This window comes from Oryx dammah, unplaced genomic scaffold (genome assembly GCF_014754425.2).
Source record: "Oryx dammah isolate SB20612 unplaced genomic scaffold, SCBI_Odam_1.1 HiC_scaffold_10, whole genome shotgun sequence".
Classification (NCBI taxonomy): Eukaryota; Metazoa; Chordata; class Mammalia; order Artiodactyla; family Bovidae; genus Oryx; species Oryx dammah.
The window spans coordinates 48,180,969-48,201,464 of NW_024070194.1; the positions used below are offsets into that span (position 1 = coordinate 48,180,969).

Genomic DNA, 20,496 nt, shown 5'->3' on the forward strand with positions numbered 1-20,496 from the left:
CAGTATTCTGGCCTGGAGAATTCCATGGACTGTATGGTCCATGGGATCGCAAAGAGACACTACTGAGAGACTTTCAAAATGTGTATTACAGTTCTACTGGTGGCTCAGAGGTTAAAGTGTCTGCCTGGAATGCGGGAGACCTGGGTTCGATCCCTGGGTTGGGAAGATCCCCTGGAGAAGGAAATGGCAACCCACTCCAGTACTCTTGCCTAGAGAATTCCATGGAGGGAGGAGCCTGGTAGGCTACAGTCCATAGGGTCGCAAAGAGTCGGACACGACTGAGCGACTTTACTTACTTATTTACAGATACACATATCAGTATAGAAGTGGCGCAAGTTTCCCCTTGCTTTTCTTTTTTAGCAGTTAATTTGGTGATTTTAGAAGGGTTGTTTGTGTATGATTTATGTGAAAATGTTCCCTTTCCCCAGGTTCTCTGGTTAAACCTACAGTAAGCATCTTTGAAGTTTCCCTGCTTCATTTCTTGGCATTACTGGTTATAAAGCTTGGTTACCAGGACTGAGTGGTCTCCTCAGCTTTATATCACTGAATTTTTAAAAAAAAACTTACAGCATTTCTGGCATATTTTATATTTTTATTTGATCAAAATATTTTTATATTTTGCTTTGCTAAAGAAGTGATGACTAAGAATAACAATGAGCAGTGGCACTTCACTTATCTGTTATTAAGTGATAAGATGGGTTCGAATAAATATATTTTTTCCATATATCACTGATTTCCAGAGTTTCATGCTCACTTCTGGCTATAGGACTATCAAATCATTATTTTAGTCCCACCTCTAAAACTTTATCATGATTGGTGTGCTGGAGTTTGTGCTTTACCTCCAATTTGACCTGTTTTAAATTAAAATTATTTTCTTCCTTAAAATTGGCTAGCTTCATTATTTTCTTATTTCTGTTGTTGGTACCCTTGTTCTCTACCACCATAGGTCAAACTCAGATCCTTTGGACCCTTTCTTTTTTTGCACTTTGTTTTATTAACTCTATTTCTGTTATGATCAGCTTAGTTTATGTCATTACCTCTCTTCTAATTTAATGATCTACTAGCTAGTTTCCCACCCAATGTTTTCCTTCTTTTGTGTACCCATGTAAACAGCCATCAGTTTTCAAAGGAATAGGAGGCAAGAAAGTACATTTTACAGTAAATTGTGTTTATTTATTGTAATTCTAAAGTTACCTTGGAATTTTACAGAGCTTTAAGGTCATTCTAACTATGAGATATACAAAATAGATACTAGTTGAAAATTCTAATTAGTAAAAAGCACTGGCTTCTTCTGTAACCTCAGAATATATTCTCTTTATAAACTCCACTGATTTTTTTAATTTATTTATTTTAATTGGAGGCTAACTACTTTACAATATTGTATTGGTTTTGCCATACATCAACATGAATCCACCACGAGTGTACACATGTTCTCAATCCTGAACCCCCCCTCTCACCTCCCTCCCCATCCCATCCCTCTGGGTCATCCTAGTGCACCAGCCCCAAGCATCCTGTATTCTGCATTGAACCTGGACTGGCGATTCGTTTCTTATATGACATTATACATGTTTCAATGCCATTCTCCCAAATCATCCCACCCTCCCGCTCTCCCACAGAGTCCAAAAGACTGTTCTGTATATCTGTGACTCTTTTGCTGTCTCACATACAGGATTATCGTTACCATCTTTATAAATTCCATATATATGCATTAGTACTGTGTTGGTGTTTTTCTTTCTGGCTTACTTCACTCTGTATAATAGGCTCCAGTTTCATCCACCTCATTAGAACTGATTCAAATGTATTCTTTGAGTAATACTCCATTGTGTATATGTATCACAGCTTTCTTATCCATTCATCTGCCAATGGACATCTAGGTTGCTTCCATGTCCTGGCTATTATAAACAGTGCTGCGATGAACATTGGGGTACACGTGTCTCTTTCAGTTCTGGTTTCCTTGGTGTGTATGCCCAGCAGTGGGATTGCTGGGTCATAAGGCAGTTCTATTTCCAGTTTTTTAAGGAATCTCCACACTGTTCTCTATAGTGGCTGTACTAGTTTGCATTCCCACCAACAGTGTAAGAGGGTTCCCTTTTCTCTACACCCTCTCCAGCATTTATTGCTTGTAGACTTTTGGATCGCAGCCATTCTGACTGGCGAGAAATGCTACCTCGTTATAGTTTTGATTTGCATTTCTCTGATAATGAGTGATGTTGAGCATCTTTTCATGTGTTTGTTAGCCATCTGTATGTCTTCTTTGGAGAAATGTCTATTTAGTTCTTTGGCCCATTTTTTGATTGGGTCATTTATTTTTCTGGAATTGAGCTGCAGGAGTTGCTTGTATATTTTTGAGATTAGTTGTTTGTCCGTTGCTTCATTTGCTATTATTTTCTCCCATTCTGAAGGCTGTCTTTTCACCTTGCTTATAGTTTCCTTTGTTGTGCAGAAGCTTTTAAGTTTAATTAAGTCCCATTTGTTTATTTTTGGTTTTATTTCCAATATTCTTGGAGGTGGATCATAGAGGATCCCGCTGTGATGTATGTCAGAGAGTGTTTGCCTATGTTCTCCTCTAGGAGTTTTATAGTTTCTGGTCTTATGTTTAGATCTTTAATCCATTTTGAGTTTATTTTTGTGTATGGTGTTAGAAGGTGTTCTAGTTTCATTCTTTTGCAAGTGGTTGACCAGTTTTCCCAGCACCACTTGTTAAAGAGATTGTCTTTAATCCATTGTATATTCTTGCCTCCTTTGTCAAAGATAAAGTGTTCATAGGTGCATGGATTTATCTCTGGGCTTTCTATTTTGTTCCATTGATCTCTATTTCTGTCTTTGTGCCAGTACCATACTGTCTTGATGACTGTGGCTTTGTAGTAGAGCCTGAAGTCAGGCAGGTTGATTCCTCCTGTTCCATTCTTCTTTCTCAAGATTGCTTTGGCTATTTGAGGTTTTTTGTATTTCCATATAAATTGTGAAATTATTTGTTTTAACTCTGTGAAAAATACCGTTGGTAGCTTGATAGGGATTGCATTGAATCTGTAAATTGTTTTGGGTAGTATACTCATTTTCACTATATTGATTCTTCTGATCCATGAACATGGTATATTTCTCCATCTATTAGTGTCCTCTTTGATTTCTTTCACCAGTGTTTTATAGTTTTCTATATATAGGTCTTTAGTTTCTTTAGGTAGATATATTCCTAAGTATTTTATTCTTTTCATTGCAATGGTGAATGGAATTGTTTCCTTAATTTCTCTTTCTATTTTCTCATTATTAGTGTACAGGAATGCAAGGGATTTCTGTGTGTTGATTTTATATCCTGCAACTTTACTATATTCATTGATTAGCTCTAGTAATTTTCTGGAGAAGTCTTTAGGGTTTTCTATGTAGAGAATCATGTCATCTGCAAACAGTGAGAGTTTTACTTCTTCTTTTCCAATTTGGATTCCTTTTATTTCTTTTTCTGCTCTGATTGCTGTGGCCAAAACTTCCAAAACCATGTTGAATAGTAATGGTGAAAGTGGGCACCCTTGTCTTGTTCCTGACTTTAGGGGAAATGCTTTCAGTTTTTCACCATTGAGGATAATGTTTGCTGTGGGTTTGTCATATATAGCTTTTATTATGTTGAGGTATGTTCCTTCTACTCCTGCTTTCTGGAGAGTTTTTTCTCATAAATGGATGTTGAATTTTGTCAAAGGCTTTCTCTGCATCTATTGAGATAATCATATGGTTTTTATTTTTCAATTTGTTAATGTGGTGTATTACATTGATTGATTTGTGGATATTGAAGAATCCTTGCATCCCTGGGATAAAGCCAACTTGGTCACGATGTATGATCTTTTTAATATGTTGTTGGATTCTGATTGCTAGGATTTTGTTTTGCATCTGTGTTCATCAATGATATTGGCCTGTGGTTTTCTCTTTTTGTGGCATCTTTATCAGGTTTTGGTATTAGGGTGATGGTGGCCTCATAGAATGAGTTTGGAAGTTTACCTTCCTCTGCAATTTTCTGGAAGAGTTTGAGTAGGATAGGTGTTATAAACTCCACTGATTTTAAAGTTTTCAAACTTCTTTACTTGTGACACTTAATCCCAGAATACTGGTATAATGGAGTTATTCATTCAGTAAACATTTACCCATGATTGCTCTGTACCAGACACTCAAAATTGAGACATACCAAGAGATGAAAGGTTTGAATTCCTAGAAAAATGATTTTTGTTCTTGGATAGAAAGGCTTAATATAAGGGTAACAGTTTTGCCTACATATTGGTTAATGATGATGTAGTCAATTAAAATTCCATAAGGATATTTAAAAGAAACTTAGAAGTCATTGAAAGTGTATGAGTAAGGATAGACAAAACTCACTAAAAGAAAGAATTTTTTTTTATTTTGACAAATGACATGAAAATATGAAATAAGATAATTCAAACAGAATATTTCTGGTTTGAGACAGACAAACCAATAGAACAGTCCAGAAATATATTCAAGATATATGTGGGGATTTATAGTGGTATGAAAAAGGGCAACATTTCAGGTCAATAGAAAGATGGAGTATTCAGTAAATCCTCTTGGGACAACTGGTGTGTGCTTAATCACTTCAGTCGTATCTGAGTGTTTGCAACCCCATGGACTTGTAGCCCACCAGGCTCCTCCGTCCATGGAATTCTCCAGGCAAGAATATACTGGAGTGGGTAGCCATTCCCTTCTCCAAGGGATCTTCCTCACCCAGGGATCAAACCTGCATCTCCTGCATTGCAGATTCTTTACCATCTGAGCTACCAGGGACAATTGGTAGCTACTGGAAGGAAAAAAAAAAACAGTTTGGTCCCAGTCTCACTCTTATACCCAAATAAATTCCAAGTGGGTCAGAATTCAAATGTGAAAGGGGAGAAGTGAAACCATAAAGTACTAAACATCCTAGATGAATATTATGAACTTCAAGTAGAAAAGGGTGCCTTTTCAAATATGACATGAATTTATAAAAGAATATATTGATAAATTTGACTACTTTAAAATGAGAAGCCATGCCACATGACAGCTGTAAACAAAATTCTGATACTGTAGAAAAGGGCTGTTTTTTTCTGATAATGAGCTCCACAAATGTTTAAGTAATAGGCAAAGAAAAAGATACAGAAGCAGTTGAAATGGACAAGTAATAAAGATGGTCAAGCTTACTGATAATTATGTAAAACTTTATTATTATGGAGAATTTTGAACACAGAAGTAAACTGAAAAGTATAATCAGTTCAGTTCAGTCGCTCAGTCGTGTCTGACTCTTTGCGACCCCATGAACCACAGCACGCCAGGCCTCCCTGTCCATCACCAATTCCCGTAGTCCACCCAAACCCATGTCCATTGTATCAGTGATGCCATCCAACCATCTCGTCCTCTGTCGTCCCCTTCTCCTCCTGCCCTCAATCTTTCCCAGCATCAGGGTCTTTTCAAATGAGTCAGCTCTCCACATCAGGTGACCAAAGTATTGGAGTTTCAGCTTCAACATCAGTCCCTCCAATGAACACCCAGGACTGATCTCCTTTAGGATGGACTGGTTGGATCTCCTTGCAGTCCAAGGGACTCTCAAGAGTCTTCTCCAATACCACAGTTCAAAAGCATCAATTCTTCTGTGCTTAGCTTTCTTTATAGTCCAATTCTCACATCCATCCATGACTACTGGAGAAACCATAGCCTTGACTAGATGGACCTTTTTTGCATAAATCCATCACCTGTTTCAGTAATTAACTCGTGGCAAATTTGCTTTAATGTATAACCCCATTTATTTACCCAATCGGTATTATTTTAAGCCTATTTCAGTCATTCTGTCATTTTATCAATTACCACCAAAAGGTAACTTTTTTATAACACAATCAAGTTATTATCAAACCTAAGTAGAACAAAAACAATAAATCTCTCATATCTTCATACCCACTTAGAGTTGAAGTTTCCAATTGTCTTATGGATATCACAGCTGTCTTTTTTCCCAAGAATATTTTAATCAGGATCCAGTTACAGTCCCTACTCAGTGATTGGTTGACTTGTTTCCAAAGTCTAATTCTTAGGTTTCTGCTTCATTTTTCTTTTTCTCTTGTGATTTATTGGAGATATGGGATTGTCTGTCAGAGGGAGTTTTCTCAAACATGAACAGTGCTGATTTTGTTGGCGCATATGATTCTAATGTGTAGTTGTTCAGCATTACTTAATGATGTAAAAATATCTTTTATCAGTTTCAGAAAACTTTCAATCTTTTTTTTTTTCTGTCTTTCATGTCTTCATTCTGGGTGTTTCTAACCTATATTACGGCTCATCAACTTTTTTCTTTAGCTGTGTCTAATTTTTTAAACCCATTCATTCAATTCTTAATTCCAGTTGAGTTTTTTTCCCCCCAGTTCTGGAATTTCAAATTATTTTTTCTGATTTTCTGTCAGAATTCTTAGTCTCCTCTTCGATTTTCCTATGAAGTCTGCCTGATGACTCAGTTATCTGGTCTGCTCTGTGACTCGTGGTGCTGACTCCCTCCTAGGCTGCCTGACTGGTGGTGTTTTGTGTGTGGAAAACAGATGAGGGAGGGCACTGTTGATCTTCCTTCAGAATGGGTTTATCCTTGTTTCTGGTAGGTGGGTAGGGGTCACTTAGGATCCTGGATCTCCGTGATCCAGAAAGGGCTTGAGATTTGAAGTTGGGTTCAGTTCCGTATTCTAGCATCACCCAAAGCCAGGAGCGCTCAGCAGGGCCCTTCTTGGGCGGCCCTGAGCTCCAGTTCTTGTCCCCTTTTCCAGCCATCCTTCTGAAAGTCCTGCTCAGCTCTGATCACCTCGTTGGCAGATGTCTCCATGGGGAAAGCAGTCCCATGTGGTAGGCTCACCTCTGTAGATTTGCATGGCCACGGTCCTTAGGCTTTCACTGCCTTGTTAGCATTTGGATGCTTTCAAGCTGCTGCCATTTGTCTTGCCCAGCTGCAGAGCTGTTTTCAGTGAGAACTGGTATGTACCACTCAGGCTGCTGTTACTGGAAGCCACTGAGTTCTTTTTGACTCCAGCTTCTGGTCCTATATGTATGTATAAACATTTTTAGCTTTATAGGGATGATGTATACTGTTCATACAGTTTAATTCCTTGTAAGGGGCTTTCACATGATGTCTCATTTGCCAACAAGCCTTGAGTCGTGCAGATGCCTGGCCAGATGGAAAGCCTAGTTCACCACTGAGGAAACAGGTATTACAGATGTTGTTTGTGCTCTGCTTCAAAAGTCAGAAATTGCCAGCTTTTATTTCTGAATTGTGATATCCTCACAGAGGATTTTGTCCATGCCAGTTCAGAGTTTAAATTTATGCCATGTGTGAATGAATGGCAAAGCGCCCAAATGAGAATGGGGAAAATATCTTCTTTTTCCAGCCATATTCAGATACCTCAAACAACCATGAAATACAATTTTTCTTCCAGTTTTCCAAAATATTTATCTGGGTTGAGATCAAGAATGAAAGCATTTTAGGCCAAAATGCTCCATGGAAATATTATGATTTATAAGAGAGTTCTCTTTTCAATTTTAGGTGTATGTTATTAGGTATCTTATTTATGAACACAAAATTTTAGTGCATTTTTGCATCAGTGAAATACTTCTGTTTCTTTTCTATGTTACGAGTTATTTTTCTAATATTTAACTATTTCATATTTATAGATTTCAGCTAAATTATCAGCTTATATTTGTTTAGGTAATAGATATATAGCAATTAAAAATAGCCATCCTTCTTTTGTTAGTTTTCAACTTATGTTGATAATTTGCTACATGTATTCTAGCTCTGCTATATTGCCAGAAACCTTAATTCAAGTCTCTAAATATTTCATAATGCCATTTTAAAAACTGAAATTATTTGATGTTTTTATCTTGGTTGCTCTGAACAAAGCCAGTTCTTCAAACTTCTTGATGCTTCAGTAAAAATTGCATTAAGTAGTAGTTGAATTGAAATGTGGTTTAAAACGTTTCTTAATTCTTAAGCCCTCTGTGGTTCCCATTTTCTAAGCAATATTAGCTATATTTGATCTTCTGCATGAAGAAAGCCTTGAGTATGATTAAATATGTGCAGTACCATCCTGGAATAAATTTTATTCATAGATTAATAAAATATGTGCAGCATGATTTAGGAGAAAATATTTTAGGCCATTAGATTTAGTTACATAAGCTACCGTCTGTTTTAAATTCTGTGCAATGAAATCTGTTTTGCTTTAAAAATAAAAGTTCATTACACTGGGAAATGTGGAGTATTTGTTTTCCAAGACCATCAAAAGCATACCCGATCACACATTTAGGAAAATTTTGAAATACTAGTTTTAGTATATCAGTTTAGTGGCATTTGTTATGATTATCGAATTTGTTATCTGTGCTTCAAAGCACTGGATGTTTGATTTGGTTGCGTTTCTTATAGTACATTGGTTCTAATACAGTTCTTTTCTCTGATATGAAATAAGTACAAGACCTACAATTAAGAGCCAATTTCTTATCAAAAATCATGGATGCCAGAGAGTGGATAATACATTGAAAGTGCTGGAAGGAAAAGTCCTATCAAGCAAGAATGCTGTAGCTGGGACTTTCCTGGTGACCCAGTGGATGAGAATCCGCCTACTAATGCAGGGGATACGGGTTCCATCCTTGATCCAGGAGGATCCCACATTGCTGTGGAGCAACTAAGCTGTTAGGCCCCAACTACTGAGGCCGCGCTGCAACTGCTGAGCGCGTGTGCTGTAACTGCTGAAGCCCATGTGCCTAGAGCCTGTTCCCTATAGCAGAGGTCGCCGCGATGAGAAGCCCATGCACCACAGCTGGAGAGTAGTCCCCTCTCACTGCAGCTAGAGAAAGCCCATGCACAGCAAGAAAGACCCAGTGCACCCAGAATTAATAAATAATACTGTATCTGGCAAAACTGTCCTTCAGAGATGAAGGAGCAATAGGATTTTCCTAGATGAACAAAAGCTGAGGCAGCTAGTCACCTGGAGACCTGCCTGACAAGAGATGCTAATGGGAACTTTCAGACTTCCATGAAGAGCATTAGATGTAACTCCAAGCCATATGACAAAGTACAAGAATGAGGTTAACTGTTATTACTGTATTTTTTGGTAATTTTTCTTTTATATATGATTTAAGCAACAAATGCATAAAATTGATTATAAATCTATGTAATGGACAGTTCAGTTCAGTTCAGTCAGTTGTGTATGACTCTGCAACCCCATGAACCGCAGCACGCCAGGCCTCCCTGTCCATCAACTGCCGGAGTCTACCCAAACCGATGTCCATTGTATCAGTGATGCCATCCAACCATCTCGTCCTCTGTCGTCCCCTTCTCCTCCTGCCTTCAATCTTTCCCAGCATCAGGGTCTTTTCAAATGAGTCAGCTCTCTGCATCAGGTGGCCAAAGTATTGGAGTTTCCGCTTCAACATCAGTCCTTCCAGTGAACACCCAGGACTGATCTTTAGAATGGACTGGTTGGATCTCCTTGCACTCAAAGGGACTCTCAAGTCTTCTCCAACACCACAGTTCAAAAGCATCAGTTCTTTGGTGCTCAGCTTTCTTTATAGCCATCCATGACTACTGGAGAAACCATAGCCTTGACTAGATGGACCTTTGTTGACAAAGTAATGTCTGCTTTTTACTATGCTGTCTATGTCGATCATAACTTTCCTTCCAAGGAGTAAGCGTCTTTTAATTTCATGGCTGCAGTCACTGTCTGCAGTGATTTTGGAGCCCAGAAAAATAAAATCAGCCACTGTTTCCCTATCTATTTGCCATGAAGTGATGGGACCAGATGCCATGATCTTAATTTTCTGAATGTTCAGCTTTAAGCCAACTTTTTCACTCTCCTCTTTCACTTTCATCAAGAGGCTCTTTAGTTCTTCACTTCCTGCCATAAGGATGGTGTCATCTCCATATTTGAGGTTATTGATATTTCTCCTAGCAATCTTGATTTCAGCTTGTGCTTCTTCCAGCCAGTATTTCTCATGATGTACTCTGCATATAAGTTAAATAAATCCATGTAATGGACATGGTGTACAAAGATATAATTAGTGACCGTTACAACAGGAAGGAGGAGCAAAGTTGTGTAATAGCAGAAATTTTGTGCATTATTGAAGGTAAATTGGTACTCAAAGTAGATTGTTACAGTTCTAGGATGCAAATTTTAATCCATAGGATAACCACTAATAAGTAAAAAATATACAGAAAAGTAAATAAGATAATCATAATAGTACTCTAGAACAAATAACACTAGATAGTAATAGAGGAATTGAGGAACCAAAAAATAGGATATAGAAAAAAAAATTAATGGCAGAAATAAAATTGCTTTACCAGCAATTGCTTTAAATGAAAGTAGATTGAACTCTTCAATTAAAAGGCAAAGAGGCAGAAAGGACTGAAAAACAAGGGCCAACTCTATGCCATCTGTGCCCCTCTCTTTTCTCTGGTGTTCTGCTTTGCAACCTGTGGTACCTGGGTCTCCATCTTCTTGACTCCCCATGGCTGCATCAGGGAAACTCAAGGCAGTGAGCTGGGAAAACCCTCTCTCATGGCTCATTTCTTTTTCCTTTATGTCCAAAGTCATGAAAACTTTTGTCATAGACATTTTAGTTGTCTTAAGTGGGATAGTAAATCTAGTCTATTACTCTCTGGAAGCAGAGACAGTATTGATTAATAGAAGTCATATGATGATTAGGGTTATACTTTTTTAACCCTTTAAAAAGCTTGAATTTTATTAGTAATCTTTGGCTTTTCATCAGTTACTCTCTAAACTAGATTTATTTTGATAACCTTATAATTATCCATTAAAAAGGTACTCCTTTGGACTTTTAAAAATCATTTTAATGATGACAAATATATTAATTGAAAAAAGCATTGTACTTTTTTTAAACCTACTATAAAAAAAGTTATTTATATCGATCTTAATCTTTTGGTTTTTCTTCCCCCTAAGAGTAAGAGGAACTAAATTAATTTCAAATATGTTCACAAGTGTCTGTTGCCAGTAAGCTATTTTTTGTGTTTCAGGAAAGTAATTGTATGCATTAGGACTTATATTAATTACAGCAGTTACAGGGGTAAAGGAAGCAAGCTCGAACAGGCATCGTATTACTGATCTTGAAACAGAACAACTGGAAATGTGGCTCTATGTTTTCTTTTAAAAATAATGCCTTTTGATCTTAAAAACACTAATTTAGATAGTTGGAAACTTCTAAATTTGGATATTTATATCTTTCTTAGGTTTAATGAAAATAATTTTGTGAGACTGTATCTGTGGTTGGTTTCTTCCTCTGAAAACTGCTTTAGATTTGAACACTCCGCTCATTTAAATGAAAGAACTTAGTCTTAAGTGTTGGAGGAAAAGTAGAAGTTTCATGACTCACATTGATATGAAAAGAAAAAAAAAGAATAGTGATGGGTATTGTTTTAATATGTAGTTAACAAGTGATGAATAACAAGGTTATATGTACTCCAGATACAATGCCAGAAAAAATAATGCTTCAAACATACAGCAATAATACTTGATCCTAAAATATATGAATAAGTCATAATTCATTTTTGATAGAATATTCATTATGATTTTTATTTCTTGACATAAATATTAATTTTCAAGGAGTTTATAGCTGTGACTAAGAAAAATACTACATAATCTTGGATAAGAAAAATTTTAGAAATGAATTTAATAGTAATTTTGCTAATAAAAACTGCCACATTACCATTTACATGCAGCAAAGCAGTGGTAAATATTTTGTGCTTTTTGACAGCTTAACATTGTGGCTGACAATAAGACTGGATGGTGGTCAATAGATCAGAATCATAATGTCATTGTTGGATAAATTAAAGCTACTATTCCAATTTTGATTGGGTGGTTTTAGTATGGGACATGAATAAGTGAATAAAATTTGAGCCAAATCAGGCATATAACAGAATAACAGCAGTTTGCTTCATTTAAGAGCATCTGTGCACATCTCTGCCCCCAACTTTGGTACTCTCCTGTCTTCTTATTCCTCATATCCAGGAGGAACTGTACTCAAAAGAACACATATTCTAGGCAGAGAAGGCCCATCAGCTACAGAAGGCTCTGGGAAATTGGTTGTGTAGCATCACATTGTTGTTCAGTCGCTAAATCGCGTCCGACTCTTTGCAGCACCATGGACTACAGCATGCCAGGCCTCCTTGACTCTCACTATCTCCCAGAGTTTGCCCCAGTTCATTTCACCTCCTTCTTCTTTTGCCTTCAGTCTTTCCTAGCATCAGGGTCTTTTCTAATGAGTCAGCTCTTCACATCAGGTGGCCAAAGTATTGGAACTTCAGCTTCAGCATTAGTCTCTGTAATGAATATTCAGGGTTGACTTCCTTTAGGATTGACTGATTAGTTCTCCTTTCAGTCCAAGGGTCTCCCAAGAGTCCTCCAGCACAATTTAAAAGCATCAATTCTTCGGTGCTTGGCTTTCTTTATGGTCCAGCTCTCATATCCATACATGACTACTGGAAAGGCCATAGCTTTGACTATACGGACCTGTGTCAGCAAAGCGATGTCTTTGCTTTTTAATATGCTGTCTAGGTTTGTCATAGCCTTCCTTCCAAGAAGCAAGTGTCTTCTAATTTCATGGCTGCAGTCACCATCTGCAGTGATTTTGGAGCCCAAGAAGAGAAAATCTGTCATCGCTTCCACTTTTTCCCCTTCTATTTGCCATGAAGTGATGGGACCGGATGCCATGATCTTAGTTTTTTTAATGTTCAACATGACCAAAAAAGAAAAAAAAAGCAAAGCTTTGGTAATAAGAAAAAAATCTGTATTAAAAACTAATTACTTCTGTTTTTCTCTACTACTAAAGCAGATTACACTGCTGCAGCTGTGGACTGAAAGTCTTACTCTGAAAAGGTCTGGTGTTTTCTGAAAATGTGAAAGCAAAATGAAGGCTGCACTTTGGCTCTAAAGGAGTGGCTTCACAGAAATTTCCAATACCTCATTAAAATGATAATATTCTCATAGGTGCCCAAGTGATTTAAGAGCAATGTTATCATAATGTCCGTTCTTCCTCCATTGAGGGAAGAAGTCGTAGGTTACTGTGTTGGGGGAGCCTAGATAAGGCCTTGTTTTGGGATTTGGAGGAAGTGGCTTTCGCCTCCTTCAGATGCCTTTGCCTCAGTTTCCTCAGACTTCAGGATCCTGTTCTATTGAAACATACATAGCATCACAGCATAAAATGATAGTGCTTATACAACTGCACTGTTCTTTCCATCTGAAAATAGCTTCTGTGTCATCTTCAAGCTTATTTCTGTTTTTCAGTGATTTTTGAAGTCCAGACTGAAAATGAAAAGTTGGCCTGTTTTATTTACCTACAGTATATCTGGAATTTAATTCCTTTGATTGCTGCATCCTCACATTCCAGCCTATCTGCCTGTCCTGTGGGCTGCTCTCTGGAATGTAGCCCAGACTGGTCCAATGCCCACCATCTCCATTACGAGTGCCCCAGCTACCGTCACCACTGACTGTGCTTGATTTCCCACTCTCCATGTCTACACAGTAGTTGGTAGAGGCAGCCATGTGCGAGGGCTGCCGTGGCAAAACACCACAGACCAGGTGACTTAGGCAACAGAAACTTACTTTCTCGTAGTTCTGAAGTCCAGGGCCAGGATGTCATCAGGGCTGGTCTCTGGGGAGAGCTCATTCCTTAACTAGTTGTGAAAAAAGCTCTCTGGTGTTTCTTCCTCTTCTTTTAAGAACAACAGTCCTGGGAATTCCCTGGCAGTCCAGTGATTTAGGAGTCTGCGCTTCCACTGCTGAGGGCCTGGGCCCCTTGTCAAGGAACTAAGGTCACATATCAGCATCAGTGCAGCTAAAAAAAAGAAAACAAACAGTCATAAATATCAGATTACAGTACCACCCTCATTACTTCCTTTAACCTTAATTTAACCTCTCTAAAGACCCTATCTCCAAATATTGTCACTGAGAGTTAGGTCTTTGATATAGGAAATCTCATGGGTCCCTAAGTAAACAAGACATTTTAAAAAAGAACAAAATTGGAGAACTCACACTTCCCTATTTCAAGAACATTACAAAGCTACAGCAGTCCAAACAGTGGCATAAAGACAGATGTGTACATCAATGGAATAAAACAGAGAGTCTGAAAATAAATCCTCACATATATTATCAATTTGTTTTTGACAAAAGTGCCAAGGCTAATGAACAATAAAGGGACAGTCTTTTCAGCAAATGGGAAAACTGGATAATCACATGCAAAAGAATGAGGTTGAACCCTTACCATATATAAAAATTAACTCAAAATGAATAAAAACCTTAATTTAAGACTGCAATTATAAAACTTTGGAAGAAAACAGAAAAAAAGCTCCATAATATTGGATTTGCTCATCTTGGAAAAGACACCAAAAGAATAAGCAAAAAAAGAGAAACAATAAACAATAGACTAATTGGACTTCATAAAAAAATTTTTTTAAAGCCTTTTACGCATCATAGGGCAATATCATTAGAGTGAAAAGGCAACTCACGAAACATGAGAAAATATTTACCACCCACAGATCTGATAAAGAATATGCAGAATATACAAATCCCTACAACTCAACAACAACAGAGGCAGCCCAATTAATAAATATTTGAACACACATTTCTATACAAATGGCCAATAGGTGCAAAAAAAAAGATGTTCAAACATTATTAGTCATTAGGGAAATGCAAATCAAAACCACAGAAAGGTACCACTTCAAATCCTCATTACAATGGCTATTGTATTGAAACACTGGAAGATAACCCACATTGGTAAAAATGTGGGAAAACTGGAACCGTGGTACAGTGTTGGTGGGAACATAAAAAAGAGCAGCCCTGTGGAAAACATTTAGTGGTTCCTCTAAAAGTACACATAGAGTGATCATACCACGCCATATGATCAGCACCATTCCTTAGAAAATACTCAAAAGAATTGAAAGCAGAGACTGAAACTGATACTTATATGCCAATGTTCATAGAAGCATTATATTCACGATAGTAACAAGGTAGAAAGCTGAAAACTCCAGTACTTTGGCCACCTCATGCGAAGAGTTGACTCATTGGAAAAGACTGATGCTGGGAGGGATTGAGGGCAGGAGGAGAAGGGGACGACAGAGGATGAGATGGCTGGATGGCATCACTGACTCGATGGACGTGAGTCTGAGTGAACTTCGGGAGTTGGTGATGGACAGGGAGGCCTGGCGTGCCGCGATTCATGGGGTTGCAAAGAGTCAGACACGACTGAGCGACTGAACTGAACTGAACTGAACAAGGTAGAAACAATCCAGGTGTCCTTGAATAGTTAAATAAGTCAAATATGGTTTATAAAAGCAATGAAATATTCTTCAGGTTTAAAAAGGAAGGAAACTCTGGTCTGTGCTACAACATGGATTCAGAGAAGGAAATGGCAACCCATTCCAGTATTCCTTCCTGGAAAATCCTATGGACACAGGAGCCTGGAAAGCTACAGTCCATGAGATCACAAAAAGTTGAACATGACTGAAGCAACGCAGCACACACACAAGCAACATGAATAAACCTTTAAAAAAGTATGCTGAGTGATATAAGTAAGCGTTAGTAAGTGTTAGTCGCTGAGTCGAGCCCGACTCTTTGCAACCCCATGGACTGCAGCCCACCAGGCTCCTCTGTCCATGAGATTTTCCAGGCAAGGATACTGGAGTAGGTTTCCATTTCCTTCTCCAGGGCATCTTCCCAACTCAGGGATTGAACCCGGGGAGTCTCCTGCACTGCAGACAGATTCTTTACCGACTGAGCTACAAGGGAAGCTGATATAAACCAGACACACAAAAATGAAATATTGTATGATTCCACTTATATGAGGTATTTAAAGTAGGTAAATTTATAGAGACAAGATCAACATTACCACGTGTTTACAAGGAGGTAGAGCAGCTACCTTGTTCGTTTGACTGTAAAGTGGTACACTGTGGCCATTTGGGGAATCTGTTTAGCAGTAGACATCACCAGATGGTCAACACCGAAATCAGATTGATTATATTCTTTGCAGCCAAAGATGGAGAAGCTCTATACAGTTAGCAAAAACAAGACCAGGAGCTGATGGTGGCTCAGATCATGAGCTCCTTATTGCCAAATTCAGACTTAAATTGAAGAAAGTAGGGAAAACCACTAGACCACTCAGGTATGACCTAATTCTAATCCCTTATGATTATACAGTGGAAGTGAGAAATAGATTTAAGGGACTAGATCTGATAGATAGAGTGCCTGTTGAACTACGGAATGAGGTTCGTGACATTGTACAGGAGACAGGGATCAAGACCATCCCCCCAAAAAAGAAATGCAAAAAAGCAAAATGGCGGTCTGGGGAGGCCTTACAAATAGCTGTGAAAAGAAGAGAAGTGAAAAGCAAAGGAGAAAAGGAAAGATAGAAGCGTCTGAATGCAAAGTTCCAAAAAATAGCAAGAAGAAATAAGAAAGCCTTCTTCAGCGATCAAGGCAAAGAAATAGAGGAAAACAACAGAATGGGAAAGACTAGAGATCTCTTCAAGAAAATTAGAGATACCAAGCGAACATTTCATGCAAAGATGGGCTCAATAAAGGACAGAAATGGTATGGACCTAACAGAAGCAGAAGATATTAAGAAGAGGTGGCAAGAATACACAGAAGAACTGTACAAAAAAGAGCTTCATGACCAAGATAATCATGATGGTGTGATCACTAATCTAGAGCCAGACATCCTGGAATGTGAAGTCAAGTGGGCCTTAGAAAGCATCACTACGAACAAGCTAGTGGAGGTGATGGAATTCCAGTTGAGCTATTTCAAATCCTAAAAGATGATGCTGTGAAAGTGCTGCACTCAATATACCAGCAAATGTGGAAAACTCAGCAGTGGCCACAGGACTGGAAAAGGTCAGTTTTCATTCCAATTCCAAAGAAAGGCAATGCCAAAGAATGCTCAAACTACCGCACAATTGCACTCATCTCACATGATAGTAAAGTAATGCTCAAAATTCTCCAAGCCAGGCTTCAGCAGTACGTGAACCGTGAACTTCCAGATATTCAAGCTGGTTTTAGAAAAGGAGAGGAACCAGAAATCAAATTGCCAACATCTGCTGGATCATGGAAAAAGCAAGAGAGTTCCAGAAAAACATCTATTTCTGCTTTATTGACTATACCAAAGCCTTTGACTGTGTGGATCACAATAAACTATGGAAAATTCTGAAGGAGATGGGAATACCAAACCACCTGATCTGCCTCTTGAGAAACCTACGTGCAGGTCAGGAAGCAACAGTTAGAACTGGACATGGACCAACAGACTGGTTCCAAATAGGAAAAGGAGTACGTCAAGGCTGTATATTGTCAACCTGCTTATTTAACTTCTATGCAGAGTACATCATGAGAAACACTGGACTGGAAGAGGCACAAGCTGGAATCAAGATTGCCGGAAGAAATATCAATAACCTCAGATATGCAGATGACACCACCCTAATGGCAGAAAGTGAAGAGGAGCTAAAAAGCCTCTTGATGAAAGTGAAAGAGGAGAGGGAAAAAGTTGGCTTAAAGCTCAACATTCAGGAAACTGAAGATCATGGCATCTGGTCCCATCACTTCATGGGAAATAGATGGGGAAACAGTGGAAACAGTGTCAGACTTTATTTTGGGGGGCTCCAAAATCACTGCAGATGGTGACTGCAGCCATGAAATTAAAAGACGCTTACTCCTTGGAAGGAAAGTTATGACCAACCTAGACAACATATTCAAAAGCAGAGACATTACTTTGCCTACAAAGGTCCGTCTAGTCAAGGCTATGGTTTTTCCTGTGGTCATGTATGGATGTGAGAGTTGGACTGTGAAGAAAGATGAGCACCAAAGAATTGAGGCTTTTGAACTGTGGTGTTGGAGAAGACTCTTGAGAATCCCTTGGACTGCAAGGAGATCCAACCAGTCCATTCTAAAGGAGATCAGCCCTGGGATTTCTTTGGAAGGAATGATGCTAAAGCTGAAGCTCCAGTACTTTGGCCTCCTCATGCGAAGAGTTGACTCATTGGAAAAGATTATGATGCTGGGAGGGACTCGGGGCAGGAGGAGAAGGGGACGACAGAGGATGAGATGGCTGAATGGCATCACCGACTCAATGGACGTGAGTCTGAGTGAACTCTGGGAGTTGGTGATGGACAGGGAGGCCTGGCGTGCTGCAATTCATGGGGTCGCAAAGAGTCAGACACGACTGACTGACTGAACTGACTAAGGCTAAATATATGCTTAATCTATGACTGGCTTCCACTGTATCAAGCTAAATGATCATCACTCTCATCATTACAACAATAAGAAACTTGAGGAATGTTCAAGTTCACAACTTTCTTGAACTCATTAGAGAACAGTGGTTGAAGTGCTACCAGCTAGCCCCAAATCTAAGGAGAAGTGAGCACATGCAGGCAGAGACAAGATGTGAGCTTATCTGGGTAAGATGCACACGAATATCATAGGAAGAATTTAGCTAGGTGAAAGGTGAAGTCGCTCAGTCGTGTCTGACTCTTTGCTACCCCATGGACTGTAGCCTACCAGGCTCCTCCGTCCATGGGATTCTCCAGCCAAAAATACTGGAGTGGGTTGCCATTTCCTTCTCCAGGGGATCTTCCCCACCCAGGGATCAAACCCAGGTCTCCCGCATTGGAGGCAGACGCTTTAACCTCTGAGCCACCAGGGAAGCTAGGTTTGTTAGAAAATTAATAGGAACCAAGTTGGATTTGTGATAGAATTTGGAACCTATGGAGACTACAGACACAAAGGGAAATTGCATCCAGGTGTATACTTTTCTTCACAGACCTCACTAGGTGTTTGCAGAAATAATACATGAAAATTCTGAGAAAGGGTCTCTCGTTGTGCCAGCCTAAAGAAGGAGAATAGCAGCTAAAATGTGGGAAAGGTATGGAATCCTACCCAGATCCTTTCCCCCTTAAAAACCTTCAACTGCAAAGGAAAGGGTAACAAATGCTCACTCTTCAGGCACTGAGGAAACACCACTGCAGCTGAAGAAAGCAAAAGGAAAAGAGCTGTCACCCTGAGGAAGGACAGCAATGCATACAGACCCCAAACTGTGGGGACAGAAGCAGCACTGAGGACCCATCCGTAGACTCGGGGGCATGGTGCCAGCTCAAGACTGATGCTTAATCAGAACAAGAGAGAGTGCTTCCTCTTTGACCTCTGCCACACGACTGTGTCAGGCCACAAGTAACAGTGAAATACTGCTGTAAGAATTGTGAGAGCGTGAATCAAGAGGTACAGGGTCTGGGCTTCTCAGACGGTTCTAGTGGTAAAGAGCCCTCCTGCCAGTGCAGTTAGACGTAAGAGACACAGGTTCAATCCCGGAGTTGGGACGATCACCTGGAAAAGGGTGTGGCAGCCCACTCCAGTATTCTTGCCTGGAGAATCCCATGGACAGAAGGGCCTGGCAGGCTACAGTCCATAGAATCACACAGAGTCAGACCTGACTGAAGCGACTTAGCATGCACACACAGCACAAACAGATAAACTAAAGCTGAAGAAGGAGCAGATACTGAGAGAAATCTTCTGAGCCCTACTCCAGAAAGCAAATATTTGTAGAAGAATTTGAAGACTGGTGCGTAATGAACCCTAAAACCAGCTCAACCTTATTGACTTAAAACCCCATACTAAAGGACTCCAGGCATAAAAACAACTTAACTGAGTCACTACTGACTTAACACTAGAAAAAACTACAAAACCTATGAAAAAGCGAGAAAAACAGCACACTGAGAGTAAATAAAAAAGCAAATGACAGACAAGATTTACATATGGCACAGATGTTGAAATCAGACTAATAAAGTAACCATAATTGATAACTATGCTAATGGTTCATAGGAAAAGGTTAGCACCATGCAAGATCAGATAGACAGTTTCAACAGAGATGGACACAATAAAAAAAGAATAAAGTGAAAGTGCTAAAGGTAAAAGAAAAACAGTAACTGAGGTCAAGAAGAAACTCAGTGGTCTCATCAGTAGACTTAGGCAGCTAGGGGAAGAATTAGTGAACTTGAAAGCAGGCTGATAGAAATTATCCAAACTATAGCCATTATCTTGTAATGCCTATAATGGAGTATAATCTGCAAAAAATTCTAAGTCACTGTGCCATACACCTGAAACTAATATTGTAAATCAACTATACTTCAATGAAAAAAGAAAAGAAATTATTCAAACTAAAGCAAAAGAGTAGAAAATATAAGCATTCAAGAGCTGTGGGACCATAACAAATAGTGTAACTATGTATAATTGGAACCCAAGAGGAAGAGAAAGACTAGGGTAGAAGGAATACTTGGTGGAGAATTTTGTAAGATTAATGATAGACACAAATACCAGATCAAGAAACTCAGAGAATATCACACAGGATAAAACCAAAACACACACAGCCCCCAAGAGATTTCCTATCCAAACTGTTGAAAACCAGAGGACAAAGAAAATTCCAGGTCAAAATGGCTTAGCTGGTGAATTCTTTCAAACATTTAAGAAA

General features: G+C 38.9%; 1 long non-coding RNA gene across 1 annotated transcript; it reads left to right on the top strand.

The window, feature by feature from the left end:
* Positions 1-885, top strand: LOC120869011. The gene is made up of 2 exons (XR_005722392.1): positions 1-99; positions 307-885. It is a non-coding gene; the product is annotated as an uncharacterized LOC120869011 (long non-coding RNA).
* The last annotated feature ends 19,611 nt before the right edge of the window (positions 886-20,496 follow it).